This window comes from Macaca fascicularis, chromosome 15, assembly GCF_037993035.2.
Source record: "Macaca fascicularis isolate 582-1 chromosome 15, T2T-MFA8v1.1".
Lineage (NCBI taxonomy): Eukaryota > Metazoa > Chordata > Mammalia > Primates > Cercopithecidae > Macaca > Macaca fascicularis.
This window is the reverse complement of record NC_088389.1, coordinates 127,986,078-128,006,097: the sequence shown is the minus strand read 5'-3', so window position 1 is coordinate 128,006,097 and position 20,020 is coordinate 127,986,078. Positions and strand designations below refer to the sequence as shown.

At 49.9% G+C, this 20,020-nt stretch overlaps 1 protein-coding gene and 1 long non-coding RNA gene across 50 annotated transcripts in view; both read left to right on the top strand.

Moving 5' to 3' along the window:
- AOPEP (aminopeptidase O (putative)) overlaps positions 1-20,020 on the top strand; it is a 365,171-nt gene that overhangs the window by 336,997 nt on the left and 8,154 nt on the right. For 13 of the 49 annotated variants that reach the window (XR_012424981.1, XR_010581707.1, XR_010581706.2 and 10 more), the window contains one exon: positions 15,154-15,358. The exons of the other annotated variants lie outside the window; for them this stretch is intronic. The gene's annotated coding sequence lies outside the window, so the exon portion shown is untranslated. The remainder of the gene's footprint in view (positions 1-15,153; positions 15,359-20,020) is intronic. 49 annotated transcript variants of the gene reach the window in all.
- On the top strand, positions 9,143-11,047 carry LOC141408694 (uncharacterized). Its single transcript, XR_012424999.1, has 2 exons — positions 9,143-9,874; positions 10,003-11,047. It is a non-coding gene; the product is annotated as an uncharacterized lncRNA (long non-coding RNA).

Below are 20,020 nucleotides of genomic sequence, written 5' to 3'. Positions count from 1 at the left end.
TGCCGTTCTGTTGCCCACGAAGGAAACTTGGCTCCGATGTGTCAGAGCTGCTTGGTTGCATTCAGTTAGGGCAGGAAAGGAGCCATGTGTAAAGGGAATTAAAACTAAATCTAGCAGCTGTGGTTGGAGAAGTCAACTGGATGCTTGCGAGAAAGCAATGTGATACAGTCCTTAATATCTTCTACCTTATTGTGAGGAATGCAGTGTGAATCCTAAGACAAATTCCAGGGTTTTAAAAAAGTACAAAGTAGTAAATAATATATTCAGACATCTTAAGTAAAAACAAGAGCTTAAACAAAACCTCTTTTATGTAAGACTCCCCAGATGCAGAAAAGTAAGTTTGGTTTTGAACATGTTAAAACTGTGCAGTCTAGTACAGCAGCCATTAGCCATGTGTGGCTGTTAAACACTTAAATGCAGCTATTTTGAGTTGAGATGTGCTGTAAGTATAAAATGCACAATGAATAGTGAAGACATTGAATAAAGAAAGACAAAATAACTTAATGTCTCCCGATTGATTATAGTGTTAGTGATATTTGGGATATATTAGGTTAAATATTATTGTAATGAATTTTATAATCATTAAAATGGAGTAATTGAGAAAAGCCGCGTTCCTTATTAACCAAAAGGTAAGATGGCCATTGTTAGGCATTTTAAAACCCCATAAACTCAAGAGTGATTGAAAAACTCCAGAGGAGACCTGTAGCTTTTTACCCACCTGAGCATAGACCAGATTTGCAACTGTTGCTGTTTATTTCAGCTCTTACATTTTTGTTTATAGGAGTTTTCAAATGCCAGACTGTTATTTTTAATTAGTGCTTAAAAGACTTGCTATATATAGTCATTAGGCTGTGTTTCGATCAGGGTGGAATACCACCGAACCGCCAGGACCTGTGATGGGGATGGACAGACCAGAGGGGAGGATCAGAGCAGGCGCCGGGCACCTGTCACTTGATGTCCGGAAGCCAGGAGGTGGCCCCTTCCGTTTAGCATAAAACATGTCCTGTTCTTAACTTACAGCTCAACTTACTTGTTATATATAACCTCTTAGAACCTTTGAGAAGTAGAACAGGTTTTACTTAGTTGCTTGTTTTATGCTGCGCAAACTATGTCATGGTGCTAGACTAGGCAGTCTCTTCAGCTAGAACCCTGGTGATGAGGTGCTGGGGCCTCATTACATCTTTGCTCAGTTTATATGACTAGTGTGGTCTGTGTTCATGTGATTCACAAATATTCCACTGTTCCACTAGGCATCAGGAATATAGAAATGACAGGCAAAGTTAGCTACCCTTAGGAAGCTTACATTCTTCTGAAAAGACAGTTCCTGAGTAAATGAACAAGACAGCTTGAGACAAGAGCGGTGAAGGAGAGATACAGGATAAAGTCGGGCAAGGTTTCCCTAGATGGGGGATTCAGGCCACTCAGAGCGACCTGAAGGCAGGAGGGAGCTGACCACAGAGAGCGCAGGCGTGAACTCGGTGTGTGCCGGCACAGGGCCAGCAAGCCTTTCCATAAAGGACCAGGCAGTTAATATTTCAGACCGTACGCTTTCTGTGGCAGCTCTTCAGCCTTGTTGCTGTAGCATGAAGCTGCCATAAGTAGTATAGCAGACGTAGCTGTGTGCCAGTGAAACTTTTACGGACCTGAAACTTAAATTTGATGTAATTAGCCCATCTCCAGATAATTGTTGTTTTTTTTCCCCCGCCTTTCCTTTTTATTTATTTGGAGACAGTTCTCACTCTATTGCTCAGCCTGGAATGCAGTAGTGTGATAATAGCTCACTGCAGCCTTGAACTCCTGGGCTCGGGCAATCCTCCTGCCTCAGCCACCCAAGTAACTGGGACTACAAGCATGCGTCACCACGTGTGCTAATTTAGAAAAAGAATTTTTTTTTGTTTTTGAGAGATAGGGTCTCACTATGTTGGCCAGGCTTGTCTCGTACTCCTGGCCTGGAACAGTCCTTTTGCCTCAGCCTCCCACAGTGCTGGGATTATAGGTGTGAACCACCGTGTCTGGCCCTTTTTCCTTTTTAAAATGATTTGGAAACATATACACTGTTCCTGGCTGCAGGCCCCATCTGTGGTTTCCTGACCCCCGTGCGGGGCCTGCAGGGTTGAGGTCGGGGATGAGCAGGAGCCAAATCAAGTGGAGAGAGGGGGGTTAGACCCTGGTGTGTGTCTGAGAAAGGTGCCTCCGCCCAAACTCTGGAGGTCCTGGCATGTGGTTAGTTACACCGACAGCTTATCTCATTGTGAAGTTTCCTTGAAATGTCATTCAGAACCAAAAAAGCAACAGGATTTTGGCCAACCAGGGTGTTTTCTAGAAACTTTATCAGTGAAGTGTGATTTGTTATAACACTAATTAGCGGGAATTTTGTTGAATAATCATCTGCCTTTAAGTGACAGGACATTTCATGGGAGAAAGAATTGTTACTTGGTAGAAAAAGTCTCGGGGATGCCTATTGAGTTCTTGGTGCTTCTGGACTAAACAAGCGAGGAGAGTCCCTTGCAGTCGCTCTCAGGGGTCTCACATACGGAATAAATGGCAGCCATTTGAGAGCGGGCCAGAGAGTCTGGAGTGAGGCAGGCTGTGTACTGAGCACACTGTGGGCGCTGGGGCCCGTGTTGAATTAGGTGACTGGTGCAGAAACACCTGCCCAGGCCGATGGGGCAGGTCTCCAGTACAGGGCAGGGGTGTTTGGGACCTGGTGGGGGCAGATTTCTTTACCTGCTGTGCCCCCTGTATTTTCGAGATACGCAGAAAGGCTTCCCTTGCTCTCCCTGTGACCGAGGTGTGTATGTAAAGCTGCCTTTCCAGAAGGGAAGCCTGCCGCCTCCAGCTGCTCCTGCTCCTCATGGCAGAGCGCACGGAGGAGTTTTGTTGGCTGAGCAGCATGTTCGGGATGTAGCGGCTGGAGGGGTCTCTACTGTGAGAACCCTATTCCATGGTTGCTTTAGCTCCTGGGCCGCCATCCCCGTCGGTCCCTCCCTGCCTCCATGTGAATGGGCCGGTACGGGCCGCCCACACAGGGAAGGAAGAAAGGAGGGACGAGATTACTATTCACCATTCTGTGTGTGTTGCTTCTGTGTACGCCTGTGTTCACAGAGCGTCTGATCTGTTGGTCTGATTTTCTGAGTGTAGCACTGAGTCTGCTGTGGCTGCTTGCCAAGGGCTTTCACGTCGAGGGGTTGTGGGGCCAGGGTTCTGAATACTGTCTCGGGTTTTGCACACCTGCCTGCCCTCCGTGTGCCTGCATCACGTGATGTGAAGCCCCAGGTGTATGCTCTTCAGGGAGGCAATGCGCCCGTGTTCAGAGTGTGAAAGGAAAAGGGCTCGAGGACAGACAGAGTGAGAGCATGGGTGGAGTAGGCAGACCACCCCAGGCCACCTGCTGCCTTGCCACCCTCTGCAGGGCGGGCCCAGGCGGTGCTCCTTGGTGCTCCTTGGCCTGGAGAGTGAAGCTGACCTCAAAGTCAGCCATCTCGTATGTAGCAAGCCTCAGGCCTGTGGGTGGACGCTAGGCTACTGCAGCCAGCACGGAAAATGAGCCGAAGGGCAATCCAGTCCACAGAAGCACCTTGTCCCTCTGCAGTTTTTGAGTATATTTCTCATATAGCCATAAAAGTTTAAAAAATACAGTTGCCGGGCGCGGTGGCTCAAGCCTGTAATCCCAGCACTTTGGGAGGCCGAGACGGGCGGATCATGAGGTCTGGAGATGAGACCATCCTGGCTGACACGGTGAAATCCCATCTCTACTAAAAAATACAAAAAACTAGCCGGGCGAGGTGGCGGCACCTGTAGTCCCAGCTACTCGGGAGGCTGAGGCAGGAGAATGGTGTAAACCCGGGAGGCGGAGCTTGCAGTGAGCCGAGATCGCGCCACTGCACCCCAGCCTGGGCGACAGAGCAAGACTCTGTCTCAAAAAAAAAAAAAAATATATATATATATATATAGTTGACAGCTAACTCTGGAAACAAAAGATGTTATCTAAGATCCCTTTTTAAGTAACACATTTCCTGCCCGCCTTAGCAGGTCTCTTAAGCTGTAAAAGTAGCTACCCGTGGCAGTGAGGTGAGGATCCGGGACCTTGGCTCTCTGACCTCTTTCCCCAGGAACTCCGTGACTGACCTTCAGGCAGCAGCATCTCTGCAGACTCCACCGAGCGCTTTCCGACGGTGGCTGCGCCTCGGTCTGGGCTTCCCCAGCACTGTCTTGCTGGTGCCACGATTCCGAACGGCCCGTGCTGCCGCATTCCTTGCTTTCAGTCTGGTTGATACGCTGAGTGAGAACTTTAGTTTTCTGGGAGAAGTTTTTAGTAGCACCCGTTCTTCCCTTCCCTGTGTGGGGGAAATAGTGTCGATTGAAAGGAAGAGGACTCCCGGATTGGATTGGAGCAAGGAAGTGTGGGTGTCGTGTGTTGTGACTGTCTTCCCCGGGGTGCCGCTTCGCTGGAGGTCTCCCGTCACGGTCTGGCCCTCGTGCCTGGACCCACGTGCTCGTGTGCACGTGAGCGGCTCTTTCTGCTGACTGGCAGCAGCTAATTGACAAAAGGCAGTTTCAAAAAAAAAAACTCATTTAGTAAGGTGTCTGCATAGAGTGGGATAGCTAGAAAAAGATCGTTAACGTTTAGAGGCCACCCTGAGCCAGCTGTACTCTCCCGAAGTGCCAAAGAATGTAACCTTGGGAGGCTCTACTCTTTGATGTAGAATTGCAGACTAAACTAGTAGGAGCAAGTGAATGTGAGGAAACAGATTGTAAGAACATACCTGTTTCAGCACTCATCCGGCTGCCTTCCAGGATGGAAAGGACACTCAAGGTTGATTGGAAATGGAAAAACGTCCAGCATCACAGGCCTGTTCCGTAGCATGGGAGGTAGCCGAAAAGGCCCTGCACTGTCTAATGGCTCTGGGTCTCCTCTACCTCCCTTTTGTTTGTTTGAGACGGAGTCTCACTCTGTCGCCCATGCTGGAGTGCAGTGGCACAATCTCAGCTCACTGCAACCTCCGCCTCCCAGGTTCGAGCAGTTCTGCCTCAGCCTCCCGAGTAGCTGGGATTACAGGAGCCGCCACCACGCCCAGCTAAGTTTTTGTATTTTTAATAGAGACAGGGTTTCACCATCTTGGCCAGGCTAGTCTCGAACTCCTGACCTTGTGATCCACCTGCCTTGGCTTCCCAAAGTGCTGGGATTACAGGCGTGAGCCACCGCGCTCGGCCTCCTCTGCCTCTTTTGATGCACTGTACACAAGCTGGTATTTATCTTAATATGTTGTTACTAATACATTGTTACTCATTGTTTACTTGGGAAGAAAAAACCATAGCATTTATTTGCAGTCCAGAGGTGGAAGTTGTGACTCCAGCAACACAATCGTATGACAGCTTTAATGCTCACTTCTGAATTTCATTTGGGCCAAAAGCGTCGTTCTGTGGTTCGAGCACTTAATGATTAATGGAGCTCTAGAGGGACTTACCAGAGGGCAAGGATTGAAGGTTTAACGGTTGTTACATCTCCAGATTCTGAAGTTGATCCATCGCTGTGGTTCTGTGCCTGCCTGTCAGTGCTCACACTCTGTCCAGTAGAGATGACTTGCAGCTTCTGCTTTGGAGATGTGAAGTGTTGCGGAGCATCTTTTCCCTTCTCTTCTCCTCCGCTTCCCCTGCTGGCTGCCCTTGGTGCAGGCGGAGTCCAGGGCCTCCTCACTCAGCCAGCTGGCTCACCACGTCATCGTCCAGCATTGTCAGGAGGCACCAGTGGAACAGAGCCCTACAAGGCAGGTTTTCCGATTGAACATGAAAAAGGACACCATTGTGGAGTGTCGGAGTAGTGTGTGCAATTAGTGAAGTGCTTTTATGGGGTAAAATACAAGGAACCAGGTCCCCCCGGGGGTCCTGAGAGGGCAAGTTGACACTTGCCACTTCCACCTGGCAACCCACAGAATCTCAGCATTAGGCTGTTTCTCACAGTGTCGTTACAGGGACGGGGTCTGGCTTAACTGGCCCCTTGATGCCATCAACCTTAGGTTGCAGATCAAGAGGCCAGATACCGATGAATCTGAACTTTACACCATGGCCTGTGAACAGTGTGACTTCAGGTTTTTAGAAAGCCGAGACCATGCTTGTGAGGGTCTCCCTTTGACAGCTTTATTTGACAGGCTGTCCCTTTGACAGAGCATTATTCCTTTTCTAGAGTTTAAAAGGTGGCTGGGTATAGATTGAGAAAAGGGATTAGGGTAATTTTTTCTTGTTGCTTTAGACATATCTTTTTAAACCATCTACTTTTTATGATAGGAGAAAGAGTAGAGTTCTTACGTAACTCTGGTTTTATTTGTGTATTTTTTCTTTGTCATATTTGGTTTATGAAACATTTAATCGATGCTTCAGAACATTCCTTCAAAGTCAGAATGGTCTATCTCTCAGTACATCTTTCTTAGGGTTTTCTCTCTGTTGTTCAGTTCAGTGCCTCTGGAACTTTCCTGTGGGAAGCCTGCAACAGCATCTCCCCTGTTATACTGTCATAAAGGGATTTTTTTTTTTTAATAAAGTTGATCTAAAATCACAAAGAACTTTCTTTTTTAGATTAATAATTTCCTGTGTTGTTCCTGAAGCTAGGGATTGTGTTTTGTTTACCATGAATTTATAGCAAATGAAAGTAAAGAGAAAAGCGAGCCATAAACAGCATAATCTGGCTAATTTTTCTTAAATGGTCAGCTTAGCGTTTATCTGTTAAAAGAGGGAGGGCATTTAATAGGTGGTTTTTAGCTGCAGGTTCAGCCAGACTTTGTTAGAAAAGTCAGTGGTTGCAGAGTGTCCCTGCCGTCTTGCACAGGGTTCAGCAGCAGGTCCACGGTCACAGACCTCTGAGGATGGGAGGGCCTCTGCGTTTGCTCCATGGGACGCACTCCAGTCTGTATAGATTTTCTCAGAAAGATGGAGATGGAGATGGAGATTTACACATTTTCTGGGGTCTAAGTAGCAGTGCCCTGATACTCTTCTTCCCGTATAGCCAGGAAGACAGCAGCATCTCAGTTCATTTTGTGTCCGAAGGTTTCTCGAGTGGCATTAGTGCATTGGGCTTTAATTGGTGCCTCTGGGTTCTTTACAGCTCGGTCAGTAGTTTACATACGTTTGTATCAGATTTCTGTTCTGAAACCCACACTAAAAACCACACAATTTTCTTTGAACACTGCCATCTCTTTTTACAATTGTAAACTGAGCCATATTCACATTTAAAGCATACCTTAAATACCCTGAAAGAGAGGGCTCACTTTGCCACAGCTCGCAGCATAGCTTTCCAGATGGCATTTCTTCCTTCCGCTGCCTTTCCTGTGCACCGTCTCTGCTCTCTAGAACGGTGGCACACCAGGATGTGAGAGGTGGATCTGTCCGGCCTTCAGGCTGTGAGAACCTCGCAGCACAGATAGGGTGTGGGCTCCACCCCTCGTGTTCGGGCCGCTCGCACGGAGTCAGCTTGCGGAAGCACGTTCCCAGGCCCGCTCTGCATGTAGATGGTGGAGTTTTGTGTGGATGGGAGGGTATGAAATTTAGAACATAAACACAGTAGAGATCAGCTAAACTTCGTAGGGTGGCACTAAAACTGATTTCTAGGCTGTTCAGTCTCTGCACATTGCTTTGCTGCAACCTTGAACCACATGGAGCTGTGTTTGGTAGACCGCCTGGTTTTGTCCATCCGCAGGTGGAAGCGGATGCCCAGGCTGGGCACAGGAAGTTCCCAGGCGCCGAGGGAACCAGCCACCAGGAGCAGCCCACAACTGACCGTCCCCCATGGCCTCGGCTCTCAGGGCACCGGTCGCTTTTCTCCAGCAGACCGCGTGGAATTGTGCCTTTCGCCAAAACAGCCGTTCTCAACTCGGCTCTTAGGGTGAGGGGTAGTTGTTTTTAATGACTTTTGAGCTATACCTCACATACCATGAAGTTCACCCATTTTAAAGTATACAAGTCAGTCGTTTTTAATATATTCACAGAGTTGTACAACCGTCACCTCAATTACTTGTAGAACATTTTATCATCCCCAAAAGAAACCCAGTGCCCTTTGGCTGCATCCCTAGCTCCCCCGTCCTGGGAAGCCCCCGCTCTTCTGTCTCTGTGGAGTTGCCTGTTCTGGGCCTTCACATAAATGGAATTCTGTGTGATATTTGGTCTTTCGTGACTGGCTTCTTTCGACTTAGCATAATGTTGTTGGGGATCATCCTTCTTTGTAGCATATATAATTACGTCATTCGTTTTTCCTGCAAATATTTTGAGTCATGGGGACAGACGGCATTTGTTTCTCCGTGTGTCAGTGATGGACATGGATGGTGTTTCCGCTTTTAACTGCTGTGAAGAATGCTGCTGTGAGCACGTGTGTGTAGGGTTTTGTGTGGGCATACACTTTCACTTCTCTTAGGTATATTCCTAGGAGTAGAATTGCTGGATTGTGTGGTAATGCTTGTTTAACCTTTTGAGGAACTGCCAGTGTGTTTGCTACTATGGCTGGACCATCTTCCATTTTCTGTAGCAGTGAGTATGGGTTCGGGCTCCGCCAGCACTTGTCACGGTCCGTCTTTGTGGTTTTAGCCACCCTGTTGGGCGTGACTTGGACCCCACTGTCGTCGTCATTGCTTTTTTTCCCCTGTTGACCATTTGCATATCTTCTTTGGAGAAAGGTCTAGCAAGACCTTTTGCTCATTTTTACATTGGTTTGTCTTTGTATTACTGAGTTTAATAGTTCTCTATATAGTCTAGATACAAGCTCCTTACCAAATACAGTTTGCAAAAATATTCTCTTATTCTTTGGGTTGTCTTTTCATTTTGATGATGGTATCCCTTGAGGTCTAAAGATTTTAACTTTTTTTTTTTTTTTTTTTTTTTTTGGAGATGGAGTCTGGCTCTGTTGCCCAGGCTGGAGTGTAGTGGTGTGATCTCAGCTCACTGCAAGCTCCGCCTCCCGGGTTTAGCCATTCTCCTGCCTCAGCCTCCCAAGTAGCTGGGACTACAGGCGCCGCCACCTCGCCCGGCTAGTTTTTCTTTTTCTTTCTTTTTTTTTTTTTTGTGTATTTTTTAGTAGAGACGGGGTTTCACCGTGTTAGCCAGGATGGTCTCAATCTCCTGACCTCATGATCCGCCCGTCTTGGCCTCCCAAAGTGCTGGGATTACAGGCGTGAGCCACCGTACCTGGCCTTAAAGATTTTAACTTTAATGAAGTTCGGTGTATCTCCTTTGTTTTGTTGAAAATCATTGCCAGGGTCATGAAAATTTATGCCTGTGTCTTTCCGAAAAGTTGTGTAGTTTTAGTTCTTTGGTCTCTGGAGTTTATTTTTAAGAGCCTGTTTCTCTAGCTCTTGAAGAGAAGGGTATCAGAGGAAATGGCCACTGAGAAGAGAAGGGGAGGGAAGGCTGAGTCTCTTTCGTGGAGTAAAGCGTGGTGTGGCTGGAAGCTGGTGGGGCTCAGGATGCCCCTGCGAGTGGTGGGTTTCTTGTCCTTCTTTAGGCGTCAGTGTGTGTGGCCCTTCTCAGGGAGCTGTCTATGACCACACTCCTGCCGCAGCCCCGTGCACTCCCTGTGCCTCGTGCAGCCTTTCCTGGCATTTGTCACCAACATGAGTCTATACTTGCTGGTTTACTGGATTTTTCTTAAACTTCCTACTGAACTGTAAGCCTCTAGAGGGCAAGTGCTTATCTGTTTTTGTCACCATTTTATCCTCAGTGCCCAGTCGACTTACTTGTTGGAGAATGATGTTTCCTGGATTTCATGTCTGACACAGCAAGGTGCTGGGAGAGAGTCAGCCATCCCTCAGACTTGGGGAGGCCCTCCAGGCTGAATTCACCTCCAGAGAAAGCGAGGGAAGGGGACAGATGTCCCCAGAGCTCATCAGAGGAGGTGACCGCGGTCCTCCAGAGAAAGCGAGGGAAGGGACAGATGTCCCCAGAGCTCATCAGAGGAGGTGACCGCGGTCCTCCAGAGAAAGCGAGGGAGGGGACAGATGTCCCCAGAGCTCATCAGAGGAGGTGACCGCGGTCACTGTTTCTGCCAGCAGTAAGAGTCCTTTTCAGCTGTGAGTTCTTGTCAACAGATTGGAGAAAGAAGGTGGAGTGTAGTATTTTCTAATTTCAGAATTACGTATTGAGCTGGACAGCCATTCAGTGAGCAGTCTCAGTATGGAAGGAAGGCAAACTGTGCCGTATTTCAAAGTGGACCCCACGTGGGCTCCCACGTTGTACTTTTTGGAGCCTTTAATAGCACGAATGTTATTTAAAAGAGCCTATTTGGAGGAAAATAAGAAGCATTCCACGTTTTCAAAAGTAGTTAAGATTTGTCCAAGACCACACAAGTGAGCAAGGTTGCCTCTTTTGTCATACTTGATGTTTGTATTTGACGTCAGTGTTTGATGCTTGTCATCACTCTTGACCCTCACCGTGATCTCCATGTGCATGTCGAGTGTGATGGCCCTGGCAGCACTTGAGGTGCCCCCCATTTTGCACGTTGCTGCCGCTTTCGCTCTGCCCGGTGAGATGTAGACAAGAGCTGTAGGAACTGACTCCAGCAAGGGCAGTGAGAGCCTCCAGTACTTCATTTGTCCTCTTAACCCTGTGCCTAGGAATTGACTAACCTGGCTTTGTGGCAGCAAATAAAGTAACTTTTAATTTCCTTTAGTTTAAAAAATAACATTCAGATTGCAGCCCTTCGGAAATAAGGAGCAGAAAAGGCTGAGAGAGAAAAGAAAAGAATGAAAACACAAGTGTGGACAGCCCTGATGTGATCACCGCACAGTGAGAGGTTCTTTTCCTCCTTTGTGGGACCGTGCAGGTCGGCGGCCTCCACCGCTCCAGAGGCCCCCGGGGCAGTGCCCCACTGGAACGCCGTCTGCCTTGTGGCTCCTCCGCAGAGACCCCTTACCAGCCAGTCAGCCCACTGTAAAGCCAAGTTCAATCTAATTTAAGGACACAAATTGACAAAGCAGGTTTGTTTATTGCAGGGTAGACTTATTAACTTAGAAAAGCCATGAGCCCTGGTCTTTCTGTTTACAGAAATAAAATGGAACTCTAAATGAGGTTTAATGGGCTTCCCAGATCATGTTCCCTGGACAGATTTTTTTTTTTCCTTCTTCAGTAAATTTGAAAATCAAAAGGACTGAAAAGAAAGGGGAGTGCTTCCTGTTATGAATAGGACTAGTGGCATTCTTCATAGCATTTTATAGCCTCTAACTGTGCATTATAATTTCAGAGTAGCCGAAAAGCATTCCAAGTTTTCAAAAGTGGTACATTCACTCAGAAGCATTTATCAAGCATGTACTATGTGCTGGGCGTTGCGACAGGCCCAAAGGTGGCCCAGAGGCCTGTGCACTCCCCAGACTTGCATGATACTGTAAATAATACAACAGACTAGCGGAGAAGGACGTGGCAGTGCAGAGAGCAGTGGAAGCTGGGAAGACTGCAAGCCCGACTCTGAGAGTGGCCGGTGGGGGCACGTTGGAAGCTGGTCTCTGGGCTGCAGAGGTGAGCTGGGAGATGTGGATGCGTCAGATCACTCAGAGTGAACCCGGGCCTGCTGGATGAGCTATGGCCGCAGCAGTGCCGTCTAGTGTCACAGCAGACTTCCTTTGCCCCCGTCTGCTGGCCCCAGCATAACTTTCTTGTTAAAAGGCTGAAGGCTACTAGGACATACCTGAGACTTTGTAGTGTCATCGGAAGACGGAAAGACAGTGAGCTGTAGTGTATGAACAGAAGGGCACCATGCCAGTCAATGCAACAGTGGCAAGCAGAGAGAAGGAAAAACCCAAAGTAATATACAGGTCAAGCCTCCCCTACCCAAGATGCTTGAGACTAGAAATGTTTCAGATTTCAGATTTTTTTTTCAGTTATTAGGATATTTGTATTATACTTAACTGGTTGTTTCCCAAATCTGAAAATCCAAACTCTGAAATGCTTCAATATCCCAAACTTTTTGAGTGCTGACATGACCCGCCCACGGCCCCCTGCCCCCACTCATGCGCGCACACACACACAAAATGCTCACTGCAGCAGTTCAGAGTTTGGAGTTTTGAATTTGGGATACTGAATAAGTATCTGTATTGATTGTTGCTGTTGGAAAGATCAAAATTGAATTTGACATGATTGGCTAGAATTTCATGTACACTGGATTCCGTATTTGTATATAGTCATCTGCTTATAATTTTTAAATGTTTAAAAATAAAGCAACGAAAGCAGCTACCAGAAGGAGCCCTATGTGCTTTTCTTTTTTTTTTTTTTTTTTTTTGAGACGGAGTCTCGCTGTGTCACCCAGGCTGGAGTGCAGTGGCCGGATCTCAGCTCACTGCAAGCTCCGCCTCCCGGGTTCACGCCATTCTCCTGCCTCAGCCTCCCGAGTAGCTGGGACTACAGGCGCCTGCCACCTCGCCCGGCTAAGTTTTTGTATTTTTAGTAGAGACGGGGTTTCACTGTGTTAGCCAGGATGGTCTCGATCTCCTGACCTCGTGATCCGCCCGTCTCGGCCTCCCAAAGTGCTGGGATTACAGGCTTGAGCCACCGCGCCCGGCCCCTATGTGCTTTTCTAAGCATGGTGACGAGCGTGCACCAAACTGAATCCTGGCTCCGGGACTGCCGTGGAAGACAGCGGGGGCCGTTCCTGTCTTTGGTCTTGATGGTCTTTGGTGGTGGCACTGCGGCTCTCGGAACCAAGTTGGGTGAACTGGCCCATCCGCTCTGTCTCGCTCCTGTAGCCACGTCTGCTCAGGCCCTGGTGGATGCAGCTGATTTTCCAGGCACAGATTTTCTTTAAGACACTGGTTTTCAGACGCTGTCTCCGGTATTGGGGTACTCTAAAGACACAGTACCCCTTTTTAACGAGTCTGACTCAGGATGAATGCCAGAGCATGTTTCTTTGTATAGGGGAATTTGACCTGCAGAGGGAGGAATAAGGACCAGCGTTTAGGAGCACCCCGGATTTTCTGGTGGGGCCGTGCTAAAGCTGGTCCCCACCCACTCACAGGGCCATTGTTCACGTTTTGCCTCATCTCTGTGTTGGGCGACGTCGTACTGGTGGATGCTGGGGGCAGACACCGGTAAACCACCGTGTATGCTGTGCTCTGGGAGCCGTAACGTGGACACCCGTTCTAGAGCAAGGATCAGCCAACCCCAGCCTGAGCCTGTGCAGCCCACTGCCTGTTCTTGTAAATAATGTTTTATCCAAAGGCAGCCATGCCATTCCCACGTATTTACTTGTTATCTAAGGCTGCTTTGACCAAAAAGCCAAAAATGCTCAACATCTGGCTCTTGAAAGAAAAAATTTACCAGCCTGTGTTCTAGAGTTTACCAGGACTCTGGTTCTGAAACATGAAGATATCTTGAGTTAAAAAGAGATGAGGGGCCAGGCTCATGCCTGTAATCCCAGCACTTTGGGAGGCTGAGCCTAGGAGTTTTTGTATTTTTTATAGAGACAGGGTGCCACTATTATCCAGGCATAGTGGCACGCACCTGTAGTTCCAACTACTTGGGAGGCTGAGGTGGGAGGATCACTTGATCCCAGGATTTGGAAGCTGCAGTGTGCCACGATCATGCCATTGCACGGCAGCCTGAGCGGCAGAGTGAGACTCTGTCTTTAAAAAGATTATTTTTAAGAAGAGATTAGAGTGGTTCAAGTTGTGAGGAAGCTTCAGCAGCTTTTCTATTTCCAAGAAAAAAGCAATCAAATAAGGGGGAGCCCCTTCACCGTATCCTAGTTAAAATTACGGACATAGAGACGTGCCCGTTGTCGTGGGACCTGTGTTCCGAATCCGAGGTGTGGTTTCTGAACTGCCCTCCTGGGCGTGTGCCATTTTTCTAGCGTTGCGGGAAGTCGGAGGAGCAGGCTCCCCTCCGCACTGTGTTTCTGAGCCTTCGGAGTTCAGCTCCACGGAACCTCTTGGGTAGTGTGTGATAAGTTTCCTGCAAAGGCAGAAGTGGCGTCTGGCTGGGGCTGAGGCTGGGCCAAGGCTCAGGGAGCCGTCTTTACAAATGGTTTGCAAGATTCCCCAGTGCCTGTCCCTGGGGCCCCTCGCAGGAGACGGCCTGAAAAGCCCCAGCTCTTCCCAGGCCCTTACTGCTCCTGGGGCTCCCCTGCTCCCTCTGCTGTCCTGCTGCGAGTCTCAGACCCGGCCCAGGCTTTTCCTCAGCCAAGTGGTTCCTACCTCCTGTCTGGGGCCAGCCCAGCCTGTCTGTGGCGCTCCCTGCACGCTGGCGCTCTTCTGACCCCCATCCTGGGGAGCTGGAGCTGGAGTGGGGTCTGGTCAGAGCAGCTTGCCTGAGCCGACAAGGGTCCAGCCTGGAGCATCGGGCTCTGGAAGCCGAGCTGGTGCGCAGGTTTTCACACTGTGGGGGAGTCAAGACACAGTGGGTCATGAAATCAATCTAGTAGGTCACCAACCAGCATTTTAAAAAAGGAAAGAAGAGGCCAGGCGCGGTGGCTCACGCCTGTAATTCCAGCAGTTTGGGAGGCTGACGTATGTGGACCATTTGAGGTTAGGAGTTCAAGACCAGCTGGGCCAACATGGTGAAACCCTGTCTCTACCAAAAATACAAAAAAATTAGCTGGGCCTGGTGGCACATGTCTCTGTTGCCAGCTACTCTGGAGGCTGAGGAAGGAGAATTGCTTGAACCCGGGATTCAGAGGTTGAAGTGAGCCGAGATCGCACCACTGCACTCCAGCCTGGGTGACAGAGTGAGACTCGGTCTCAAAAAACAAAACGAAGAGAATAAAAATACCAGACTGCATTGCGTGTAGTGAGGGAAAGCGTTGGAAAAGAACACTTTGATTTCAGTGTGTGTCTGTGTGTTCTAGAGATGCACATTTGTGGATACGTCTGCACACACAAGTGCGTACGTGTTTGTACTGACCATCACTCTGCCCTGCACCGTTTCCCGGTGCCTGTCGTGCAGTTGGCTGCCATGAACGTGCTTGGGATCAGTGAGCCCCATCCTCACAGCCAGCATCTGTGTGTGTGCTTCCTTCCACGTGCCTTTTGGATACCCAGACTGCATGTCTGCTCAGGCCTCCCAGGTGGCTCAGGCCTGTACCACAGACATACCCCGTTCTACCCCAGTGAGTGGTCTCTTACTGGGGTAGGGTCCACGATCCTGGAACCATTACTTGGATTCCTTGAGAATTTTAATTCTCTACGTCAGATATGTGCCTGCTGTGAATTGGCCTCCACATACCTGCCCTTCATTCCTCTCACCCTGGATTCCAAGACCCTCCCACCTGCACCCAGCCTCGAAGATCCAGCCGTGTGGAGCACTCCTGGGAGAACGTTGAAATCTTTGCTGTCATTACCCTGTGTTCATGGAGGCTGTGGAAACCTGAAAAGTGCTGCAGTCCCTTTCCAGCAGGGTAAATGGCACCTGTGTAAACCGCACCTGCACACTGAGTGAGGGCAGCACCCTCATTTTTTTCTGTTTAGCGTGCCCCATAAGCAGAAAACTTTGCAAAGCAGATTTTCAAAGTAATTTTTATTGGACTAAAGTATTCAGGAGTGCACACCTGTGTGTTGTGCAAGTCAGCTTCACTGTGATGACATGGAAAGGATCCAGAGACCCAGATGCCCCTTCTTGCGAGACTGTGCTAATTTATTCCATATGTGAGCTCTCGCCCATTTCCGGCGGCCAGGAGGCCAGCCAGGCCCAGGCCACACCTGCTCTTCCCCCTCCCAGGCCACCTGCTTGTCTGCCACTCAACGTCAGCACCAGCAGCGGCAGAGGGAAGAGATGAGCACGTCCTTGGTAGGCGAGGTGTCGGGTACTTGAGAGGCTGGCACCAAGGCAGAGGCGTGGGTGCTGCAGGTGTCCAGGACCCTGTGCTCGTACTGCCACGGGGTGTCCAGGACCCTGTGCTTGTACTGCCACGGGCAGCTCTGGTCTCACTTCTCCGTGCCGTGTCCCTGTTTCCCTTCTGCCGTCTTGTTCTTTCTCCACTTGCCCACTCTCCTTCCCTCCCACACCTACTTGATCATTTTCCTCCCTCGCCCCGTTGGTCAGGGTCTGGGGTCTGTGTAAGACTGAAATATGTGCCGACTCTAGGCTCTCGGTGATTCCTGACATGCATTCGGAGTGACTTGATGAATTTTAGTCACGGTTTTAAAGGCCCTTAAATTTTTCAACTATATTAAAAAATGTGAATATTTAAAGTGTACCATTTGATTACTTCTGGCATATGTACCCATGAAACATTAAACATAAATGAAGAGAACTGAGAAGCCATAGGAAGAAGAAAATAGATAAACTCAGCTGTATGCAATTAAGAAATACAAGCAAAGCCACCATGAACAAAGTCAGAAAGACAGATCAACAAACCTGGACAAAGCTGCAGCTTTATCGGAGACGAGCTGATTTCCCTGGTGTTCAAACACTCAGCAGGTTAACTGGAAAAAGCCAGTGATCCAGTAGGAAAAACATGGGAAAGAGTATGAATAGACAGTTACTAGAAAGGATTTTATGCGCATGAAAAAACTGCTGGGGCGTGGTGGCTCACGCCTAGAATCCCAGCACTTTGGGAAGCTTAAGGTGGGAGGATGGCTTGAGCCCAGGAGTTTGAGACCAACCTGGGCAAAGAGACCCATTGCTGCAAAAAGTAATTTAAAAAAAGATTAGCTGGGTGTGGTGGTACACGCCTGTAGTCCTAGCTGCTTGGGAGGCTGAGCCCAAAGGATCGCTTGAGCCTGGGAGGTGGAGTCTGCGGTGAGCCACTGCAACCTGGATGACAGAACAAGGCCCTACCTCAAACAAACAAAAGAAAAGAAAACAGCCATACTCAACTGGTAATAGAATGCCTAAGCTGCCCGACGGGAATGGGGGCTCCCTCGTTCCTCCTGCAGCCCCTCCCAGGCTCTAGCTCTCTCTGTTGCAGAAACAGCCTCCCATCTCTTCAGGCCGGTGGGTAGCTGCCGCTTCCATGGTCTCTGGTACTTCACCGTACCTGGCTGGTGTCCATAATACTGTCCCCAACCTCCTAATTAGTCCCTTCCTCAAGTTCTCTCTCAATTAAAAAATGAAGGACCTCATGGACACCATTTTTCACTTATCAAAAGTTTGATGATTCAGTAGTGGTGATGGTTCAGGAAAGTGGGGTCTCACGTCGATTTTGGCAGGAGTGTAAATTGCTACACCCTCATGGAAGGCAATTTAGGAGTCTCTCAAAGTGAGGACGTACACCCTGATCCGGACACGCCACGTCTGGGGAGTAGCACCCAGCTACGCTCGGGGCACGGGCTGACCGTACCTCGTGTTACATTGCATCAGAGGTGGTTTGTCTTTCCTGTTAGGATGTGAACAGTGTCTGCCTGTCAGGGTCTCGCTAATCATAGAAATATGTGGAGTATCACAGACGACCCTGCAGCCATTAATACAGGGAATGGGAAGTCGCTGCCTGCACTCACGAGAATCCTAAGTCAAGATATTCTGTTAATATCAGTGTAATTGTGTAAAGTAAATCTATATTTTTATCAGGGTACAGAGGAATGCAATCCATGAAGTTATCTTTGTTAGAAGGAAAAGGAAAAACACATTGTGTGTAAAACATGTTGGCACAGTGGCCACCTCCACAGTAGGGACTGAAGACAGTCCCTGGGGACAGGGATGAGGGGAAGGCCTTACAGTATCTTGTGCATTAATCAGAAAAAAGAATTCTAAAAAGCTGGGAAATAGAAACTGACTTGTTTTGGGGTGTGATTCATTTGCTGATCAGTGTCTGTCTGGTTGGGTCTAAAATGAAAGTTACATTTTTCCCCCATTCCTATCCCCAGCTGCACTTTGTCCCGTCTCCTAGGGAGCCAAGCCCTTACCCTAATTTCAGATTTAAAGTTCAGATCTCCAGTGCAGTCTAGGCTTGGGGTAGCCTCTGGCTGGGGAAGGGTCTGATGAGGTTCTCCTGCCGCCTTCCAGGCCTGGGGAGGAGTGGGGGAGGGGACACACTTTCTTAGCAGGGCCCTCTGACCCCCACAGCTGCTCACAGCTGGCTCTCCCCAGGAGCCCGGGTCATGCGCTCCTGCCAGCATCTGCTTTGCTAGGCCCGGGACAGCACAGTGCTGTGGCTCTGGGGGAGCCTGGGCCCGCCTCCAGCACTCCCCCGGCTCCCAGACAGGGTGGGAGCAGAGAGGCAGCCAGTCAGTGTGGCTTTCACCCCTCAAAAGCAGACCCCTTCCTAACTGTGCAGAGAAGACCACTGCTCGGGTCCACAGGGCGGCCGGTCTCCCCGCCAGGTGCTGTGGGGAGGCTGGGGACCGGAAGACACAGTGAGCGGTGCCCGCTGGTGCCAGGCACTGTCCTGGGAGCATGCAGCATTCTGTTTGTTTTTATTCTGACTGAGGACATTACAGACAGACCCGTTGACCAGCCTCGTTAATAAATTAAGAAATAAGAGCAGACCTCTAGACTGCACAGCTGTCCTCTGGGGCACACTGTGGAGCTCTGGCCCCAGCTCCCTGGCCGTGGGGCTTTCCTGCCTTCTCGCTGCGAGGAGCTTGCTGTAGGAGGCGGAGCGTCTTTCACGACCATGAAGCCCCTCGGTGGTCTGGAGACGGATATTCTGTCAGGGCTCCTTCGGAGGTATTGCCGGGCTTCAGTGAGACTGATGTCGTCCCCGCTCCCCGTGGTGACGAACGGCGTGTGAGTTGTGGGTCCTTGAGAGTTTGGGGGAGAAAAATAAGGATTTTCTTTGTTTCTCAAAGGAATGAAGAGAAGTGAAGGCAGCGCGTGAGCAGGAACTATCTGGCCTGCGATGTCTTCTCCGCATCCTGTCGCCGAAATATTGACACACACTTAGCTCTCTGTAATGAAAAGACTTGTTGTTTGTATCTTCTCTTCGTGGGGTGGGAAAGGGAGTGGGGGTGGGAGACGGGCTTGGTCTGTCCTTCCTGGTTGCTGTTAGCCTCCAGGGGTCACAAGCCTGGGTCTCTTATGAATCTTGACAACAAACTCTTTCTAACAGTAAGAAAAGTGGAAATACTGACTTCAGATTCGCGGTGAAAGCGCGTGTTTCACCCGCCATCTCCTGGACCTGCGCCAGCTGTGGCTGCGCTGCCTCCTGCCCCCACCTCCACCGAGGGCCTCGTTCTACTAGGAAATAAGCCCCAGTTGATGCTTTGTTGTTTCTGTGTGTAAATAATACGAAGGAAAGCACAGAAAGAAAAGGAGAGGCGAAACCCTCCATTCTCACAATCAAATTTATAACGTCCTCCAAGCTTTAGAATGACCGCGGTCGTGTGGTGTGGCCAGATCAGACAAGCATCGGTGGTTAGAACACTTAAAGAATACTTAGAAGCCGACAGGTCTCACCTAAGGGACCCTCCCTAAAAGCTGCCACAAGTAGGTTTCTCTTGTGCCCTTAAGAAAATGAGGCTGTTTCCGTAAGTCTCAGAGCAGCAGCCCCGTCCTCCGCTGTCCCCCCGTCCTCCGCTGTCCCTCCCGTCCTCCGCTGTCCCCCCGTCCTCCGCTGTCCCCCCGTCCTCCGCTGTCCCCCCGTCCTCCGCTGTCCCCCCGTCCTCCGCGGTCCCTCCGTCCTCCGCTGTCCCCCCGTCCTCCGCTGTCCCCCCGTCCTCCGCGGTCCCTCCGTCCTCCGCGGTCCCTCCGTCCTCCGCGGTCCCTCCGTCCTCCGCGGTCCCTCCCGTCCTCCGCGGTCCCTCCCGTCCTCCGCGGTCCCTCCCGTCCTCCGCGGTCCCTCCCGTCCTCCGCTGTCCCCCCGTCCTCCGCGGTCCCTCCGTCCGTACGCGGCCATCCCAGCTGTCCCTCCGTCCGTATGCGGCCATCCCTGCTGTCCCTCCCGTCCGTACGCGGCCATCCCTCCAGATCAGACCGGCTTGCCCGAAAGCCCCTTCCACCTCGGGGAGCTGGTGCCCGTCTTCACAAAGCTCACAGCAGATGGCACCTCTGCTGGCGTGTGGACCTGGCAGATGGCACATTTACGTGGCTGTGAGTTGGAAGAGAGATGAGGGATGGAGGCGTCCAAGGGACAGTTTGGGTTGTCCACAGCTGGGCGCGGTTTCTTCTGGTGGCTTCCTCT